General features: G+C 41.3%; 1 protein-coding gene across 3 annotated transcripts in view; it reads left to right on the forward strand.

The window, feature by feature from the left end:
* Positions 1-8,753, forward strand: part of TRMT11 (tRNA methyltransferase 11 homolog) — a 67,045-nt gene extending 58,292 nt beyond the window's left edge. The window contains exons 14-15 of one of the 3 annotated variants that reach the window (XR_004029350.1): positions 929-979; positions 6,877-8,753. The gene's annotated coding sequence lies outside the window, so the exon portion shown is untranslated. The remainder of the gene's footprint in view (positions 1-928; positions 980-6,876) is intronic. The other 2 variants (XR_004029352.1, XR_004029351.1) reach the window with 2 other exon arrangements.
* Positions 8,754-9,579: the final 826 nt, after the last annotated feature.

Raw genomic sequence — 9,579 nt, forward strand, 5'->3', positions numbered from 1 at the left:
TTAGGACCTCTAAAAGTCTAGTGCTGCCCAAGCAAAGAGACATCAGGCTATCTGCTTTGGTCTCTCTCCTTTTCTTGTCTTATAGTTCAGGATTCCAGCAGCAGATCTCAAACATTTCACTGATTATTTTGTTTGGGTTTCTGGATGTGATTTGTGGTACACTGGGGGGAAATCTTAAAGTATTCAAGGATGATTTATTTTCAGTTTTTCTGTTATAAACCATCTTATTTAAAATGTTTCGAGGTTATATGGGAGGTGAGTTTGAAACTTTGTCACTGACTCAATTTGGAATATGAAATTTTAGCTTAGCCCCTTTTTTGGGTGGTCACAAAAATTAGTCCAAATAGTTCTGGAAAGTTGGAATATTAATTTTAGTCACATTATCCTTAAAAATTATCCAACACTTAAAAAATATTTGAAATTATTTGTTATTACTACTAATTGAGGTCTTCTAAACTATAATTCCTATTATGAGGCTTATTTTCGTATTAATCAGGAAGCTCAGTTTCCCATTCCTGAAATGTCACTAGGCTCAGAGTATAATTTGTTTAGTTGGTACTCATAAATAAAAAAGAAACCTGATTACTTCCAAACTATTTTGGTTTTAGAGCATAGGTCTCAAGCCCTCTTATTTTAATGACGGAATTTTATTTTTTGGCGTTAGGATCTTATTACTTTCGGCGTAAGTTACAGCAGATCATTTCCAGGATTGCTCTGGTTTTCTGTTACCACTGTATTCCTCATGTGCTTACAGCAACAATATCACCTAGCAAATTGCCTGCATTTCAGAAAGTCCTGTAGTTTGGATTTACAGTATAATCTGTGAAGGAATTCTAGGTGGTCTGTGGACTGGCCTATTTTAATGTTTATAATATGACAAAATGTGTAATTTTGTTTCTGGCATATATTAAATATCCATAAACTCCAGACGGTTACCTTGGTGGTGTTCCTCAGAGGTGTCTCCTTCCTGTCTATTCTGGTGAGTACTTTTTGCTGTGATAGCTGGGAGGGAATAGTGGAGTAGGTGGTCTTTGTGTTTGGCCAAAGTGGCCAGCAGATTTTGAAAAGTTTAAAATCTGCTACAATTTTCTCAGCCACTTCCTGCCCAGAGTGACCCAGCTTTGGGCCAGCTTGCCACTGACTTCCTGGTGACTAACTCTTTAAATACAAGGATTGAGCAATAAAACATTTTCAAACTGTTTAAGCTGTGGGAAGTAAGTCAGTATTGCCACTATTTCCTTGTTGAGAAAACTCAGTCAAATATTGAGATTCCTTACATATTTAAGAAGGATGGCAATTATAAGTAAAAACAAAACAAAAAACAACAACAACCTTATTTCAAGTTTTGTAGGGGAAAGTAGAGTATGTGTTAACATCACAGGAGGCATTGTAGTGGGTGTGTTTATTTTATTGGGTTAAAATTGTGCTTTAAAAGTTTGAGACATGGAAATAGCTTTTAAGGTAATATGTTTTATACTCGTAAATTAAAGAAGCAGGGATTTGACTTTTTTTCAACACCAGGAAATTAGATGTTGAGGTTGTGTTATATAGATGCCAATATAAGCAACTCTGGCTCTTGAATAAAAGTTCTTAGTCGTTTGGTGTTAGAAGAACTGCTGACATCTTATGCTGGAAATATTATCAAATATTGCTTATCCAAAGAGATATGGAATAAAGCATAATGTTTCTCTGTTGAAAACTGAAGGTGACTTTTTTGGGAAATGATCTTATTTTCCATCCCATTGTAATAAATCTTCCTTGAAAAAGCACAGTGGAACTAGGCTCATGTTAATAGTTCTAATAGGAAAAAAATTCTTTGTAGATAAAGCAAGGCATAAATAAACTCATTAATGCATTGCAGTGGTGGAAATGGAGGTGAGTGTTGCCAAGGCAATTGATGACCTTATTGTTGACCTGCTTGACCAAAAGAGAATAAATTATTCCAAAATAAGAACCTTGGCTCTTTTTGCTGGGTTACGGTTCTGTTCCATTATAAAGTTATTTAGAAAACTAAACACTTGCAAGAATCTTTGTTCTTAGAAGGATTGTATTCATAGAATAAGTGAAATCTACTTTGATTTCCAACTCACTCACTCCCATTTTTCTCAGATATTTATCAAGTAATGTGGTTTGTAATCCAAACAAAAAAAAGTGCCTTAATCCAGAACATACACATGGAGACAATAACAGCAGACTGATGGTGTTTGTACTTTACTGAAACATTGAGATCTTCTCTAAAACAGAGTGGTTTGAGAACATAAATGTCTAGAGTGTAAAGAATTATAATGAAATGGTAAACATACTGTGATTCTATCTGGTCATAGAATCATAGAGACCAGCACATTCCTGTCTATCCTTTGGGGTGAAAAACTAGGGAACCTGACCCCTTTCCCTTAAAAGAGATCTGCCTTACGATGTTCGTATGTTTCACTGTGTGGGATAAGCAAGTTGACATTTAGACATAACTGAGGCCAACCTGGAATTTGGCTCTTATCCCTTCCTTTATAAGCCCTTGTAGACAGGGTTCTTTGGGGGATGGAGGTTTAATTGTAATGGCAGTCTTTTAAACCTGGGTCATGGAACAAAATAGGGCTTAATAGATGAATGTTAAGATAAGTCAGCTTCCCTTATGTAACTGCTAGCCCTATTTCTTGCGATACTAGGATGTGCTTAGTATATTTTTGTTTTAAAATTTGAAAGTTCTTACTAAGATAATCATGTTGCAGTCATGCCAAACTGAATTGCCTAAAAGGGAACCTGTTTTGACCTCTATGACTTTAAAAATCTCTCCTTTAATCAAGCTTCCCTGGTTCTCTCCTGAGGATTTATTGGAAGAACTCTATTTTGGCTAACATGCAGCAGTGAAGATTGGCTGGGCTTATGTGTGAAGTTAGTCAAATTAAAAGAAAAGGAAAAAGGCTGAGGAGAAAATTAAAATTGAAAATGTAAATGGTACTTATGATATTGGAGTTGTGCTTTGATGGACTGCCAAAGTAATGTGTTGTAAGTTGGTGAAGTGGGTCAATATGGGCAGAGTTGTTATTGGTGAGTTTTAAAAATCTTAGGAGTCCCTTAAAATTTGTGTATAAATCTTGGAGTATCTCACCACAAGTTGGAGTGACTTCTGCACAAAGAGCAAAATTGCCTTTGCATTTTTCCATTTTTCTACATACCAATTGAGAAGCAATTCGCCATAGATCTCTTGCATTTCTATATGTCTTTCTAAGAAAGGCACAGACTTCTTGTGTCCCGTACTGTGTTTTTGAGGATATTTGTATAGTGAACAATCTTGGAAGATATAGAGCCTTTCTCTCCCCTGTCTCCCCCTCGCTTTTAACTTCTGGAGCAGAGGTTTAAGTTTGTGTGCAACCTTGGAAGATAGTGTCTTCCCTTCAGAGTAAAGGCATGCTTACTGCCCATTATAAAAGATTGGGTTCCCTAAGCTTAATATTTCTTCTTTGTAATACAACCTACTGTAAATGCAGGCACCCATCTGGGCCTAATCTGGTCACTCTTCTGGGACTTCGGTATAAGGAAGAACTGATTGTTAAAATGCTGATTATCAGGCCAGGCACAGTGGCTCATGCCTGTAATCCCAGCACTTTGGGAGGCCGAGGCAGGCGGATCACCTGAGGTCAGGAGTTTGAGATCAGCCGGGCCAACATGGTGTAACCCCATCTCTACTAAAAATACAAAAATTACCCAGGCATGGTATGGTGCATGCCTGTAATCCCAGCTACTCTGGAGGCTGAGACATGAGAATTGCTTGAACCCGGGAGGCGGAGATTGCAGTGAGCTGAGATTACACCACTGCACTCCAGTCTGGGTGACAGTGAGACTCCATCTCAAAAAAAAAAAAAAAAATTGCAGACTATCATGCCCTGCTTACTGTACCATAAGTAATAAAGTTCTTTGTATGCGACCTAGTATGTCTTTTACCAGTTTCGATGAATATGGCAGGCGCTTGCAATAGAGCAAAATCTCAGACCCTTCACTGTTCTTGATGGTTTTTGGTCATGAGGATGGGATGCTGACAGACACATAGCTTTCTGGAAGAGGAGGAGGGCTTTGGGGCTCATTAACATGATTCGTAGGAAGTCCTTAGTAATTGTTAGCAAGCATGTTGACCAGATTTCATGATCAACCTGATGATACATGGTCCTCAACTTCATTGCCTGTTAATGAGGAGCAAATGGGGCAGTGGTTGCAGGCCAAGTATCAGAAAGTAGGTCCAGTGATAGTTACCCAAATGGTCCCTTGTTTTTTGCTAACCCTTTTCTGGGCGTTTGGAGAGGTGTTTCCTCACCAGTTTGCCAGTTAGCTTCAAGTACACCCCACTATAACAATTAGTACTAAGATATATCCTGAGTGGGCTGAAGGGTGTACCTTCTTAGACAATAGGTGAATCATTAGAACTTTGGCTGTTTTGCTTGGGACATATGGTGGCAGGGCACATCATGGTTGTTAAGGAACAAGGGCAACAAGTGGGCTATTTTATGGCTCAGCTCCTCCTGGCAGTCTGTCATGCCAGACTTAATATCCATTCAGAGAAAATAATAAGGGATTTTTTTTTTTTTTCCAGTGGGTCTTGATTGCTTTCAGAGAGCATTGGCATCTCAGGGATATATCCCTGAGACAAACTCCTGTGAGAAGGGATAGAAGAGGCATTAACTAGTATTTGGTCTTTTACTGTCCTGAATTGAGTTTACTGTGCTGATGAAGGCGACCTACTGAAGCATGAGAAACTGACCCAGAGAATTGTAGATAAATTCTTGCAGTTGGTCCCCCAACCTTGGAAAAGTGCTCTACCTTTTATGTTAAAACTGGGCCAGAACTTAAGAGATATTTCTTGGTACTGGTGAAGATGCTGTCAATTAAGACGAACTCCTAAAAAAAAAGAAAAATGTCAATGTAAGTCAAGCTAGAGTCAGGCAAAGGACACAAACCCAGTGGCTTCAGTCTGAAGACCATGTGTCCATGGTTGCTGAGTCAAAGGGTCCCCAATGCCAAAACATTGTCAGATTTTGCTTTGTTTTGGGGACCAAAATCATTGGAATTTCATTTATTTGAGCTCCAAGCAGCTGCTATACTACTTAATACTAAAAGTAGATGTAAAGCCTTGCATACTGACATGGAGCCTCCCACCCCAACCCCATGTTCCCTTGTTTCTCCCTCCACCTTTAACCTGACCTCAGCGGCTTTAAGGAGAAAGATGATTAGGGATAGGGCCCAGGACTCCTTATCTCAAAGGAGGACCAACCACCACATGTTCCCATCTGAATATGCTGGGGGACTTTATAGGAGAAAGGGGTGCAAACTTGTATGGCTGTGTTGAATACAGGTGCCCAGTTCACCATCTTACACAGTCCTGTTGGGGAAGGGTCCACTCGGTTTCAACTGATAGGGTTTGGGCAAGGTTCGTAATAGGAAAGGAAAGTTAACATGACCTTGTGGGTATAACCTGTTGAACCAATTCAATGCACTGTTGTTCTTTTTTGCATCTGAATATATAGCAGAAAATGACATGTTATATGCTTGAACTTTTCTGCCCTATAAGTGCTAGAGCCCAACCAGAAAGAGCCCCATTTAGATAGGTACTAGTATCTTTGAGGCTACACAAACCTAATGATACCTTTGAGCTACAGAATATCCCGTAACTGATTACTTTGCTGATTGGAGACCCTGGTAAAAGGAGATACGCTTCATCCAGAGGTGCCCTTGGAGTTTTGGATGCCTGGACTCCTTGACATGGCTGGCCAGATACACGCCTTCTGAAAAACAACTAAGTATTAGCTACTACTGATATGGACAGGAAGCAGGGAAATACTGGGTAGAAGAGGGCAGCACCCTGACAAAGGCCCCACCCTCAAGCCTGGAAACCCACGGCCCTAATTGGGAACAGGCATTCCTGTTTTTGTGCCCAAATGTTGCCATTTGGCCTGCCGTGCCCCCTTATCCTATACCCATATAAACCCTAAACCCTAGGCTCCACAAGCAGAAGAGTGGCAGAGAAGGAGAGAAGAGAAGGAGCATCTGAACGTCAAGAGTTTCGCTGGAGATGGTTGGAGAGGAGATTGGTTGCAGGACGGCTGAACTCCAGGGGAAGATCATCTTCCCACTCCATCCCCTTTAACAGCTCCCCATCCATCCCGCTGAGAGCCACCTCCACCACTCAGTTAAAGCCCCATATTCACCATCCTTCAAGTTTGTGTGTGACCTGATTCTTACTGCATGCTGGACAAGGACCCTGGTATCAAGAGGGCAGGGTGTAAAGGGCTGTCACCCTGACTCTCCACTGAGCTGTTTTAACACTTAGCTGTCCACAGACGGCAACTGCTAAAAGACCATTAATGCTAACACACTCCTAGATGCTACTGTGTGGCTGGAGCCCAAAAGCGCTCGCCCCAGCTCCTGCATCTGCCTGTCTGCGTGCCCCCCTTCCCATAAGGGGTTTGAGCCACACCCCTGTCACAAGTTCCACGAAGGAGTCGGGCAACTCTCCTGTTTCACTACTGGGCATCTGTCAAAACTGAACACTTAAGCCATCTAGCCTGCCGTTCCCTTTTTGGAGTAGATCAAACAGACCTCATGACTACTAAAGTGGAAAGGGCCCAACTAGCCTTGCTTGTCATATAAAATCATTATATGCAATAATCATTAATGCAACAGACCTAGCCCCAATGACTTCTTGGATTTACATGAAAAAGTGGCAGCTAATCATTTGGGGGAAAGCTTTATCGCCCATTCTGTTGCCTGAAACAAAGCCCCTGACTCAGCACCCTCATTTCATAAAGGTTACATATAGGGGCTTTAAAAATACATTTAGGTGGCATTTAGGAGATTCCTCAAAATGCCTGTTGCTTCTTTCACTGATAGATTGGCTAAGCTGAAAACCAGCGCCATTTCAATGGACTGCGATGGCTGTTCAACCTCAGTGCCAGGTAAGCAGAACTGAAAATGGATATAGTTGATCTGGTCATTAAGTAGAATTCAAGGCCATTCTCAAAGCTCCGACCAATACCCTCCTTGAGGAGCCTTGTTATGTTTTTACTGACTGCTAGGTTGTTGCTAAAGACCTATGGTTTCATCCGCCACTTGGAAAACTAGAGATTTGCAGATTGAAGACATCCTTCCTTAGGGGCTTTAAACAGTGGAAACAAATTGTGGCAGCTGATAGAACTGTCGGGGTCACTCATATTGACATCCATTGTAAAGTCTCGTTCCCTAATGAGACCAGCTAGAATCACTTGGTTAGCTAGCACCACCCAGATTGCCATCATTACTGCCTGGATCCATTATTGTACTGGACATGGCAACACATCCACTGTTATAGACAGGGCACAAGTAAAGTACTTGATGTTTCTGATGCAAAGGCTACCATTTGGTGCTAAACTTGTGACTCCTGCCAAAAGTTGACCTTGTTGCCTCTTGGTAAGGAAGAACACACTGCATGGGGTGTTGTCTCCACTGCTCTTGGCAGATTGATTACCTCAGACCTTCCTCCACCCCTCTTTAGAGCTATTGGTTGTTCATCAATGCTATTGACACTTTCTCAGGTTACAGGGTTGCTGTTCCAGTGCAATCATTTGACTCCAGCCACACCACTTTGGCCCTTGAAACTAATCTGTGTCATGTGTTTGGCTTTCTGGACCATTTGGTATGACAACGATACACCTTTTATTGCTAAAGCCACTCAATCATGGGCTACAATCAAGACATTGGACAGACTTTCCATACTTCCTACCATCCACAGGCATCTGGAATCTGTGACCTTTGGAAATTTGCTCTACATTTGTTCTATATTTTCTCTGGCAGCCCTTTACCAAACCTTCACAGAAATGCTCAGCACATTGCTCCAAAGTTACCTCTCAACAGGGCATTCTTCTGTCCTTTGTGGGATGCGTAAGTCTTTTAATTGATGGTTTTAACTCAGACAATTGGTGATTAATAGTTTGAGTCTCAGGCTGAGAAGATTTTCCAAAACCAGCACCCGAGAGAGTTGTAACAGTCAGTTGAAAAGGACCACTTTACCTAGTATGCTTTATTATTGATGTTGAAGCAGGCAAATAAGTATTCTAGCTGATGTATTATCTTCAATTTTCTTTCTCTTTACATTTTTCTACAGATTCCAAGAGTGTTAATTTTTTTTTCTATTTTAATGTCAATTGTTGTTCCTCTGTATTAGTTGTGTTACTGTATTTTTTCTGTAATACATGTTCTAAGGCTTGTCCATTGGTGATTGGTTGATGTCTATGGGAGTTCCATGCATGGATCTAAATAATGACAAAGGAATTTACAGTCTGGTTGGGGTGATGAGACCTACACATAAAAAGATAGTTAACACAAGGCAGAATGAATTAAGTACCCAGGAGAAGCCTCAGTGGAGTTTCGAAGGATGAGAATTTTCTTCAGAGTAGAATATTTAATAAAGATTTCACAGAAGATATGGTGCTTAAGCCAGAACATTACAAAGTTTTTAAAAACTCAGTTAAGTGGAGAGAGGAAGGAAGCACATTTCAGATTGGGGGTGTGTGTGAATAGTGTGAGGAAAGTTCAGATGTGAGAACGTGTGAGTCAAGTTCAGAAGATGATAGGTCCTAACTAGACTAACTAGAGGGAAGGGTTCATGTGTATGATGGTGGGAGAGGACTTTGAAAAAGGTAGGCTGGGGTCATGTTGCGAAAGACCTTGAATGTCAGTCTAAAGAATTTGTATTGGACTGGGCATGGTGGTTCATGCCTGTAATCCCAGCACTTTGGGAGGTGGGGGTGGGCACATCACTTGAGGCCAGGAGTTCGAGACTAGCCTGGCCAACATGGTGAAACACCATCTCTGCTAAAAATACAAAAATTAGCTGGGCGTGGTGGCACACGCCTGTAATCCCAGCTACTTGGGAGGCTGAGGCAGGAGAATCGCTTGAATTTGGGAGGCAGAGGTTGCAGTGAGCCAAGATTGCACCACTGCACTCCAGCCTGGACAATGGAGCAAGACTTCATCTCAAAAAAATAGACAATAGAAAGTTGTCATGGGACTAAAGATTTGAGAATAGGGACTGATTTCAGAAAGGTGATTTGGGGTGTCCGTTGCGGTGGCTCACGCCTATATTCTCAGAGCTTTGAGAGGCTGAGGCAGGAGGATCACTTGGGGCCAGGATTATGAGACCAGCCTGGGCAACATAGTGAGGCCCTATAATTACAAAAATAAAATTGGCCAGGTGTGGTGGCACATGCCTGTAGTGCTAGCTACTCAGGAGGCTGAGTTGGGAAGATCACTTGAGCCCAGGAGTTAGAGGTTACAGTAAACTATGATTATGCCACTGCACTCCAGTGTGGGCGACAGAGTGAGATGTGGTCTCAAAAAAAAAAAAAAAGTGATTTTGGCAATGGAATGTAGAATGTGCTTGAGATAGGCCAGGAGGTAAATGAATAGTCCATGTGAGAATCTGAACCAACAGTGGGAATAGACAATAGAGACAGATGGAAGGCATGTTACTCATTAATTCATTCATTCAACAAATATTTTGTCCTCATTGGTATGCTAGGCACTACTGGGTCAAAGGTAAGAAATGATAATCCCTAC

This window comes from Nomascus leucogenys, chromosome 3 (assembly GCF_006542625.1).
Source record: "Nomascus leucogenys isolate Asia chromosome 3, Asia_NLE_v1, whole genome shotgun sequence".
In the NCBI taxonomy this organism is placed as follows: Eukaryota; Metazoa; Chordata; class Mammalia; order Primates; family Hylobatidae; genus Nomascus; species Nomascus leucogenys.